Below are 12,320 nucleotides of genomic sequence, written 5' to 3'. Positions count from 1 at the left end.
TTCGGACAAGAAATAACGTTTTGCTTACCTGAGAGTATTTTTCTCTTAAAAAACAATGATCCAATATTTGACTAGTTTCCTTGGTACTTTTTATATTTCATGCCATTGATATTTCCCCATACATGTATTCACATGCAAAGTGCAATGTGTGTTAAAGAGGAACAATGCATAATTCGGCTGCTATGAAATAGATTGCTAAACGACACTATGAGGGAAGGGAAGGGTTTAACCCTTGCTGAGATTCTCTATGAAGCAGCAGATAGAGCACATTGAAATAGAAAGGAACTATTGTGTTTTTACTCTCAGTCTCCAAATTTCCGTTTTCCCGTCCTGGCCTGTGCCCTCTGCCTCTCTGCGTACCTGTAGAGGGCGTGGAGGAGTTGTACCTGCAATGCCATATTTCTACACGAGTTACCAGTACGCATCGTCCTTTTGTATTTAGTCAAGAAAGAAACAAAACACGGCCCCTTTAAAAGGGGGTACGCCTGCAGGGTAATTAAAAGGGAAATTGCGTCGATTTGCATATATGCAAATAGGAGGCAAATTTATGTGTATGCAAAATGGAAGAATGGGAAGACATTACGAGCAGAACAAAACTCAGCGGTACCTGCAGTCAATAATAAAAAGCAGCCGTAGGACCTTGTGATTAGCAAACGAGCGTTTACTTGAAGTCAGATATACAAATGATTATGCATTGACAAGTCTCATTTGAATAAAGGTATTGTGTAATTAATGTACAGAAAGCAGTTTTTGGACACAGATTCGTCACATGCAGAAACCGTAGTAATGTACTGAATACTGTTCTTTACACATGTCAGTCGACGTCCTTATATTTAGTTTAGGCACTGGGAAATGTTTTGAGCCATCAGCATTTGACAGTTATTGACGTAGCGTAACATTTTGTACTCCACGTGACAACCCTCAGTATGAAATGATTACAACATTCACTCGTTTATCACACTGTATTCACTCTTGATATGCCGGAAAGGCGCGAGATGGAGAAAACTGATTACACCACAATCAAATTTAGTTTAATTGACTGGAGGGTATGCACACTTACCATTATATCAAGTTCTTTATTGGGAAATGCCATATATGCACGACCCAGCAGCGATGATTTGTTGCTTGTTGTACTTCACGTTTTAAAGACTACAATATCGTACTTTTCATTTTCCTTTATAGCAATAAATCCTCGTGATGAACACTACATATCATAATATGAATTACATATGTCCAAATGCAGAAATAAGGAATATTTAAAATCCTAACTTGGTTCTAAAGAGAGGTGTTAACATTATTATTTGCTGAGTGTGTGGGGGTGTGTCCGCACAATATGACACAAACCTGTGATTTTGACATTGTGGGGACAATTTTTCGGTCCCCACAAGTGGAAACTCAGTTTTATAAAAATCTATGACTGCAACCAAAAAACTAAAAATCCCAAAATTGTTGTGTTTTCTTTGGTTACTTGCTGATAAGGTTAAGGCTGGGTAGGTGTTAAGGTTGTCATTGTTGGGATTAGAGTTTTATCCATAGAAATGAATGGAGAGTCCCCACAAAGATATAATTACAAGCCTGTGTGTGTTTGTGTGTGTGTGTGTGTGTGTGTGTTGTCGCAAAAGCAAAGAAGTAAATGTACCTCTTGATTTCTGACTCACTATAATGTAAGTGTGTGTACACATGCATACACACGCGCAGCAAATATGATTCTCTTTTCAGTTCATACCTAAGGCTGTGGTTTGCTCAGACAATTTAGGTTATTCGTTCGCTCGTTCTTTTAGCAAAACGCAAATTAGTTGTATTTGACTGGTATTGTATGATTTATTTTGCGTGTGGTGAACACACACACACACATACACACATTTAGTGGCCACTTTATTAGGTATATTGTACGTGTGCTCAGAATCCAAAACTGCAAGTTCCTAGAATGAGCGAATCGTATTGCTGGATACATACAGCATGCAGACTTGTTCACTAGGGTCAGTTGTAACGGTTACGACACGTGTCCTGAGTAATTTTAAAAGTATGGTTTTTGGTGCTAGATGCGGTGGTTCCAGCATCTCAGACACAGCCGATGTCCTGGGATTTTCACGTAATCCAGTATTTATAGTCTACTGCTTAAACACCTTTGGCAATCAGGGAGGTCAGAGGAGAGTGTACAGACTCATTAACGCTAACAGGATAGCCACGCGTGTAAATATCACAGTCCAATACAGCCGTGCGCGAGGAGAGGTATCTTTGAAAGCGCAACTCCTCAAATCTTTAAGTGGTTCTGGAGACAAAAACAGGGATTCTACCTGGAACTGCACGTGGATACCCAACGAAGTGGCCACTGAGTCTATATATAAGCCACTCCCAGGCCGTTCCAAACAACTGAATAAAGAAAGAACGTTTGCATAAGACTAGGGGATTTTTGTGTGTGTATTTACACGCTGCAAAACAGAACTACGAGCAGATCGCACCACGTTGTACACGTTTCAAAATATTCCGAATATTATAGTCGGCACCTTTAGCTAATCGGTCCATAGATTTTGACATTTGTTACATTGGCTGCCACGTTGCTTAATTATTAGACATCACTAAAACACATACAAAACATATACAGCTGTAGGCCTCCAGAAAGTGTTCAGCATAGCCTAATGAAGATTTTAGATATATAGACATGAATTATATATTTATAATTTTCTGTGTCGTTCATCTCTTATAAATAATACTACTAATAACGGTAATAGTTAAGTAGGGCAGAAGTTCGTTAGATTTAATATAAGTTAATACCACAACCAAAAGATAAAAAACTTGTATGCAAATCTAGCTATGCTATAGGTATTACGTTGAGTTGTTCACACACAGTACAAGCATCTACTAAATATATCAATTATTTCGCGTAATAGTAAAGCTGCTGTTTATTCAGGCACGCAGGCACACACAGATACACATACACACACACAACGTGCCATTGATGCAACATCACATTACCGCGGCGAAGAGTGACGTACAGTTAACATTGCTGAAGTTATTGATTAAACATTGGTTCCACAAAAATACATCGGCACTTATCCTTTTTGAAAAAAAAAAATCCTTCCATTCGACAAATGAATATGTTTGTCTGTTTATAATGTCTTAAATCAGCGTTACACCGGCGCATACGTACTTACCCACTGAGACAAACATATATATCCAGTTTTGCGGAGATTCTTTGTTCATTCTTGGCAGTTTTCCAACTTTGTCTTCGAAAGAGGCGATGGGTGTCTCATTTGGATTTACGTAACAATAACTTGCAATCTTACACTGATCTCGAATTTTGGTCATGAACTCCACAGTTCTGGCTTGTGACAGGCTACAAAAAGGAACCTTAAAGATTAAATAACATATCACGAAATACACCGGAAACATTCACATTTTAAGCTGTCTGGTCTGTTTACATCGGACTAGGTAAACGGGGATTTTCTGCTCTTCTACACGAGCGGTGAAAATTCCATAGTAATTAGATTCAGTCCTGGAATTCCAGCTGAAGATGTGTCTCCTGGGAGATTATTTTTTTTTTCAATACTACCATGCGAAGCAGTAATACCTGTTACACATTTTGTACAGGTTATTCTAATATTATTTACTGACTTATTTGTTTAAAAATAATTTAAAAATAATTCGTAGATTAATTAGATTTAATTATTCCAACAGCGTTTATAAGGAATATAATTCTCGACAACTGCATATGTCATTAATTGTCGTGACATGCTGTCTTTGATCAAACTACACTAACTTTAGCGTGTTTAACCAGAAAAAAATCAATGCCATTTGACAACACTCTTGGCGCTTCTTTTACGATTTCTGCTTTTGAAAAAAATACCCATGTCGTGTTGATTAAATTTTGATGTTTTAATACTTGATTGTAACCCGGGTGCCCAACCTAACGGTCCGTTCTGTTGGGAATCTAACGTCACCTGTTTCCGAGTAGTTCTGGTTAATTATCTGATTCTAACACGGTATTCATGAGAAGTCTGGAAAGAACAGACCGATCCGTGCAAATACCCGGCTCCTTCTCTTCTTTTCCTGTGATTAAAAAGAATGAGGAGAAAGGGAAATGGGGAATTACGCGTGGGAATGACCATAATGGTCAGAATATGTTTTGAAGTCTCGGCCCTGGTGATTTAGTTGTCAGCATGGGTCTCGTATTTTAAAAAGGAAGTCAAGGTGTTGATAAAATAGCGACCCAGCCCCCACGAAATGAACCTCTTTTATGAGAAGCAGGGGTCGCGGGGCGCGCGGACAATGCCCCCTTAGAACCTAGGATTTTAATGTTTGTTTCCTCGTCTCGTGCATCCACACAGCGCACTGACAAATTTGGGGGACTTGATTTTTGTTCTCTTGCTCTCCTCCACGTTCGGCACAAAGGGCGATTTGAAAGCGTTTATTGAGCCCGTGATGCTCCTGTTTATTTTAGCAATGGGGTGGCTAAATGAGGGGGTGGAAGCAGATGTGCTTTGATGGGATTATGATATTAGTGCGCAAATCATGGGACAAGCCTATATTAGTTTAAACACCCTGGATTTAAGGGCGATTAGAGAAACTCAGCTGGAATTTTTGGTCATTTTTTCAGTACGTCACAGACTTTGAGTTTTAAATGTCGTTTTTAATTGAATATAGTGTTACTGAAGAGGAAGAACTGGACTGAAAACAACGCAAACGATTTCAATTGTTTATTAGCGGCTTCCCTTTGTTTTAATAGAAACATATTAGTTGAATGCATGATCCAATTAGTTATTTTTTTCCAGGAAAGACTTAATTCATATTTGATTCTGTGTTAATGGTTATTGGTTTAATTAGTCAACAACACGAGTAGAGATAAAAAAGAAAAGAAAAAGAAATAGTTTCATTTATCAGTTGGAGGGCGTTTCATCTGCCTACGTTGCTAAAACATAAGTAGACGTTATTCCACGACATGTGGAATAATGTTACATCGACTAGAGAATTTTTTACAGGGTGTGTCTATAAACTGTGGCTTGTACAGGCTCGTTAGGTTTGGTTACACGATGTACAGGACCTATCGTACAGGCCAGGAGGAACCTGTCTTAGTGTTACAGAATTTTCGAGAAATTCAGAGATATGACCGGTTTCGTAGAAAGTTTCGTGTCAGGGTTTTGCATTCCTCGGTGTGATGACGGGCTGAAACTATTTGCAGGGTTTTCTGTTCTTTTCTTTTCTTTTTTAAATACTTGCTTTCTCTGGTTACTATAATGGTAACATGTTGAGGGTTCGCAAAGGCCTTATCTATGTGCCATTAAAGGTGGCGTTTCCGGCCACAGGCTGAAGGCGACAGTACCTGCTGTTCGCTTTAGACAATTTAGTGATGTTGGCGACGCTGTCCACTCTATAGGGTGCTGAAGTTTGGCAGCTGCTTTGACATGTCGGTGACATTTCGTCACAAAATGTGGCTTGCTGAGTTTTCGAACATATTTACTTTTTAAGTTGATGCATTACGCACAAGATAGTGTAGTGAAACCTAACATTTATCCATTTTAAAGAGTGTCAACTTTAAACAACAGTGTATGCATAAAAATGTATAAAAACTGCAGCTTATCTTCAACTTCACCTTGCAAGTAGGCTTTGTTCGTGATTTTTTTTCAGAAAGTGCTACATTTTAACATATATCAGTCAATCAGCCGATTATTTAAAAAAATAAATTAAAAAAACTACGAATGCTATACAGCTTTTTATGACTACGAAGGAAATCAGTATGCAAACCGATCAAATAACAATATTTCAGGGTTCCGACAGCTTGTGTCAAAGCTGAGTATACATCTTTGTAAAAAGGAAACGTTAAGTCTTCATTAACTGTGATGTACTTCCTTCTACAATCTAATATCATTACTTCTTAATTTTTTATGAAAAAAAAGATTGCTGTCGTTCTTCTTGTTTGATTTTTTCCCTTCTACAAATGATGATCGACTATATCCATATATATCTCTGTTAAAACCTATTTTTAAAGTATCTTGCTTGTATATTTTGAAAACTGTCACCGCTATTTATTGACTGTCGGGGATTATGCCAGCCTACTGCTACAGATGATTTGAATAAAAGGTATAAACTTGAGTCGTTTTGGACTTTCATTTGGAATAAAAATGGCTTGTAATAATTTTCATTTTTGTTTCTATTTCAAAATAAATACAGCGTATCACAAAATATTACAGGGCACAAATTTCAAATATTTGCGTGACAAGTTTTCGTCTACTAATTATATAGCAAATGTCACTCCCCCACAACGCACAATTTTAGATTTGCAGTGGGTTCGATATTTCACCTGAAACCTTACTTTGGTTCTGACTTTTAAGAAGAAGGACGCGACTGCGTTTTAGCTGACGGCTTGTAGGACCGCACCGCTTAATGAGCAAAACTTACCGGGGAAGGAGCGCACTGCTAACCGCTATTCTTAGCTGCACACAGAAGGTAATATGAGGGGGTGGAAAGAGAGTCCTGGCGCCTAAAATGTGACTCACATAATAATAATAATAATAATAATAATAATAATAATAATAATAATAATAATAGTTCCACGTCAATAAAATATTTATTAATAACTTATTAATGTATCTATTTTCATATGGTTAAGAGAAAATCAACTACCATATTTTAATTTTGGTGGTTAAATGATTATATTCCATTTTAGGAGTTTTAGGGTGGAGACGGTAATGCTATGCTTTAGTATCTCATGGGACGTGAGTGGTGCGGAGAGCGTGACTAAAGCCGGAAGTAGTACACGGTGACAGAAATGCCGCTTTGTGGAATTAGAGCAGCAGGAATAATAATAATAATAATAATAATAATAAAGATCATGGTGACAGTTATTAATCTACTCTGCATGCATACCTTTGTGTTTTTGGGGGGTTTTGTGCAATTTAAAAAAATCAGCATCGAAATGCCGTCAAGCTAATTATTGGACGTTTCGATTAACCTGATTGATTGTACATTAGTATTAAATAATTTTTAAAAGTTATTCCAAATGACGAAATGTTTATGGACACGCAGTTATCTGCGTTTCTGACATTTAAAAACACAATATATACTGGGTCATAAAAACGTTAAAGGTTTTTAATAGAAAACAGCAATTTAATTAAACGGTTTTGGGTTTTATGTTGTTGATTACATGGAACTTTATGTGTCGGAATGCAATTTTACTACGAGTAATAACATTCAAAAAAGTTAAGGCATAAACATAACCCAACTTTAATTGTTCAGCGCGTATGCATAAGAGGGACCTTCCTTCAAATATGTATGTTTTTTTCCCATGGGATAAAAATATCACTTTCACGCGACAAAGTCCTTCCATCGGGATTGAGTGATTGATTGTGCGTATGTGTCTGGTTAATTTAGGCCTGTTGGAAATGAGGAAGGGATGTTTCTGAATGGCTTTCGGGGACACTCTTGTTTATCTCTCTGATTCCAGTAAATAGGATGCAACAATCCTGAAATCAGGGAATCTCAGGGGTAACGGTGCAGTCTGCCTCCCTAGGGTGTTTGCGGTTAATTTCACATTTCAGAGTCGCACCACCGGAGGTGCATCTTGCCACCTAAAGTATTTTTAATAGATAAACTAAGCAACCACAAGGGAAAATCTATTGAGGCATCTGTTAAATCCATCGTTGAACCAAATGTTAGTTCCATCCGTGGTCACAGATTATCAGGTAACTTGACCTATCCCACAAGCTTGTCACTGATTGCCCATTTTAAACATTGTGCATTTTCCCTGCAACGGAACCTGTCCCTTATTTATTTACAGCCATTTCGAAAGACACCTTAACGTTTGACCAGGCCACTGAACGCTGTTTCGTGCAATACTTTAGTAACCACACGTAATGTAGGCCTATTTCAGCATAAACAGGCTACATGTATCAAATGAATTCAAAACATACGTAATAATGTTATTATGTAGACATGTAGACAGAAACCCGGATGATGAATTGTTTTAATTCACGCTGAGAATATAAGTCGCCTTTGAATCAAAAAGATCCACTGGTGAATCGTTGTTAATTGAATTATTAAATTACTGTAATTTCATTTTTTGTGAAGTAGCCCACTTTTTGTATTAGCGTGAAATCTGCGTTTTCTTGCACCCAAAAAGTGCTTCGCCTGTTAGAACTTTGGGTAAACATTTCGTACACGTGTTGTTAGTTAACAATTCGAACTGCATATGTAGGGCAGTGAACGTTTTCTTTTTATGTGCCTTTACCTGAAGTACCAGTCAAAGCATTCTGCCTCGCTTTTTTTTTTAGCCGGAGAGTTCTATAGAAACCGGTCCAGATAGAGGAGTTACTCAGTTGCAAAAACGCGTTCTGGGCGCCTACAGGAAGATATCATTACCATCATGAAAGGGTACCTGGGGAGTTTTTATCATATATTTCGGATGATGAAGGAATTGGATTAAAAAGGGGGAGGGGGGGGTATTACGAACGCACTGTTCATTTGCATGCTGTATCTCAGACTGGCAGTTACAATAGCAAATGATTAATATGCGCATAAATTAAAAGCTAAAGATGATTCCAAAGTCCAAGGGAGAGCTTCAGCCGGCATCCGAGTATCCAGCAGCTCGCCCGTTCAGCTTTGAAATTGAATGGGCGGGGACCCTGGAGGCGGCTGAAGGCCTTCCAAATATCATGTAAAAATAGAAACACGTTCAGATATAAGCAGCAATCTTAAAAATGTACCAGCGCTGTTTATAAAATAGAATGGGTTGTGACAGGACGAATCCATTCAGTATTTTTATGCCAATCGTAGGCCTACCGTTTGTAGCCCACCGAGATCCATCAGTGGGTTAGCGTGCAGTGCCCGAGACGCTAATCCCTGGACAAGGGGTCGATGAAAGACTTAGTTTTGAAGAAGACACAGGTTGTGTTTATTTATGCGTCGTCTTCTTTGCCCCCGCCATTAACTTTTAAACAAGTTAAACTGTACTTAGGTCCAAATAAAAGACGGTTTTTTTCCATTATCCGCAAGCGGCCGGAAGTACCATATTGCTTTACTATCAAGTTCCCTGTTACATACGACGAACTGTACAATATGACCACTTTTTGCAGCGTGACATCCAGGTACTGTTTAACTGCAAACCTCTCTACTGTTTAATCGGTACAATGTGGATAACACATTGCAATTTACCTTGCAATTTCGACAACACACTAGTAGTTAAACAACCTATCAGAGGAGTTCGGGTTTGGTTTAGGCAATTCTGGGCTGAGAACATGCTAATTATTTGGCTTACAAACTACCACATAGAACTCACTTTAGACCGTCCTTTAGTTTAATTAGAGCCTAAGGGCCTAGCTTATCAAGATTTTACTCTACTGCGATTGCTTTTCCATCTGCTTTTTCCCTGACTAATAAATCCTATCAAATGAATTAACAGTGAAACGAAAACTGCATATTGGTTTGCAGCATCACCGAAAATGAAAATCAAAAGTTTATGCTCCTTAAAAAGAGGTTCGCTTTACCTTTCTTTGAGACAACGCACCTGCGGAATGCTGGACTGGCACGATAACTTTACACACCAAACTCTTAGGTCTTCATGTAAGTACTGATTATTCAGTGTTACAGCAGAATTGAGGACTTTTTGAAATAAGCTCTAATGCAAGAAAGGGAAATAGCATTTGGTATTTACGTTTATGACAGGCCCACGAAAAAGTCGCTTTGATATAGCAGACATTTTAAATAGGGTATTTACGCATATAATAATAATAATAATAATAATAATAATAATAATAATATACCCGATAACCCAAACACGTTATTAAACATTTTTATAAAGCACCAAATCTATTGCGAGAGCTGAAGACAACATTTATAAGAATATGCTGACATCTTGTGGTGTCAGTATGTATTGCATTTTACAGCTGTCTCTTCTTCCCAGCCACGCTTCAGGCAATTCAGCCTGTTAAAATACGTTTTACGTCAGTCTAACGCCAGGTCACTTTCAAGTCGTTTTTTTGTGCGCTGCTAGGTGTTGTTTAGCAGTACAGGCTTTTAACTGATGCATATCACCCCGCACATGAACAGTATGCGTGAGTTACGTGGTCGCCTGTAATGATAACCAGCAGTGTGGGTATTTTATCAAATGCCGTGCGGTGATCCTGCTAATTTCCACTTGAGAGGCTGAAATAAAGCTAAGTATCATGCAAAAAAAAATACCTCCCCACACAGGCATTAATTTAATTCAAGAATTCGTCGTCATTGAATATGACGTAAACTTGCACAGTACCATATGCTGTACATAGGCTACGTGATGAAATGTTTATAGCATAAACAGAGAAAACTTATGAAAGTTAGACGTAGTCTTGAATCAAAACTATGTCATCATTTATAGCTGTGCAACGTCTTTTATCGAATGTTTATACTTGAAAAAAGCATTTCATAAAACCATGTTTCTCGAAATGACATGGCTGGGTTTTGAGACGGTAATATCATGACTAATATTTTGCTTGTACTTTGAAGTCCCACCTGGGAAGGCACTTACGTGAACTCTTACATGAAGTATGGTTTGACCATTCCGATGTCGTATTATACAGCGGACCCGGTTTCCCAAATGAAGATGCATGTATCGGGATGAAAAATGTACATACGGACCGGCAAACAGGATCACGTGCTTCTAGCGCCAGCTTGTGGCGGGAGCGCCCTATGTCACGCTGTGGAGAGCTCGGCGAGGAAGGAGCGGATCAGGGCGTGCGTTCGAACGCCAGTCAGAACACCGGGATGCTGTGTCTAAATGCCAACCATTACCGGCTAAAGTCAAAGGGCTGCAGTTTGACGTGCCTCGTCTGGGACTGTGGCTCAGAACTTAAGTGCACATTTTATGGTGATGGCTTTAACATTTGCCTCCCACTGTGCGTGCCACACTGCCTGCATGCCGGCTCTCTCCCTGATTGCCATACTTTGATGTTTTTGTTCTTTAGCACAGGTGCTGATTGTGGGGGCGCGGGTAGTGGAGGTGTGAGCTTGGGAGGCGGTGGGAGGGGGGGGGCTGCCTGCGGGGGTGGATTTGTTGGTTCTGTTACCATGGTGCCGGAGCGTTGCTAGGCAGCGGGCGGGATGCCACAGAACTTGGGAGCAGAGGGTCACTGCGAAGAGAGGGATCGACACTCACACATATATCTGCTGGACGAGGATGCGAGTGGTTTGGGGGGGGTGCGAGGGGTGATGGGGATGGAGGAAGTATACGTGATTGGATGAGGAGGCCAAGAAGAAACAAAGGAAGACAGGAATAAACTTTTCCAATGTAACTGATATTTGTTATAAAGACAAGTTGCAGTTCAGGGACTTTCAAAATGCGTAATTCTTACGATTCACTCTCATGAGTTCAAAGTCGGCTTTATCCATACGGAGACCATCTATTTTCCTGACGAGACACATTATTCACACCTACGGGCTGTTTTGGCAACTCCAGCTCACCTCAGCATGTTTTTTGGACAGTGCGGGGAAACCAGAGAACCCCGGATGGCATGATGAGACTCTGCACGCATAGAGCCAGACCAGAGACTCGAACCCTGATCACTGAAACTGATTCAGTATGAAACCCTATGCATTATACAGTCACGATGCTCCCCAGAAATGCATTTGATTGGTCTTGTGTGGGATGCACCCCAGATCAGCACAAATGGATAGGTGTTTACACTGGTACAAAAGGAAAACATGTGAAAACATTGAGCAGCAAATGTAACTAGCAGCCAGAGAAGAATGAATCCTGTATACTAAGGGCGGCAGGTTACATCACAGGTCACCCAGTCAAACCGGCTGATCTCGCAGCTGTCATTCAAGCGCGTGTGTGCACCCAAGCAAGGAGCTTAACCCAACATCATTAAAAAAAGAGCAACCTTGTTACACAACACTGATTTTATCGCGCAGTCTGGGCTGCTTTGAGCCGGGTTGGATTTTAGCCTAAAAAAGAGCTCTGGGGATTCATTAGGGACATCAGCTCTTGAATTCAGCTCGTTCAGCAAATCTATACAGGTGGAGACCCGACACTTTGTTACGCTTCCACGCCTGCTACAGGATTCGCGCTGCAGCCCGTTTTCATACAGGTTGAACCCACTGAATGATTTTAAAATTAATCTGGGGGGTTTATTTCATTAGCAGGCTTAGAAAGTCGATTAATTTAAAAGGAATGTAGAGTGTTACTCTACTCAATTACTTAAGACATAGCAAATAAGTATAACTACGGTGCATTGAGGTGGACTTCAGAGGGGTAGGGTCTCCTGTTGCATGAAAGAGTTAAAGGTATACATTTAACACACAAATGCTATGTGTGGCATCGCACTCTCAGCATCGCTGGGTGTTGTGGT

The sequence above is a fragment of the Paramormyrops kingsleyae genome, chromosome 23 (assembly GCF_048594095.1).
Source record: "Paramormyrops kingsleyae isolate MSU_618 chromosome 23, PKINGS_0.4, whole genome shotgun sequence".
Lineage (NCBI taxonomy): Eukaryota > Metazoa > Chordata > Actinopteri > Osteoglossiformes > Mormyridae > Paramormyrops > Paramormyrops kingsleyae.
Note: the sequence above shows the minus strand (reverse complement) of the source record.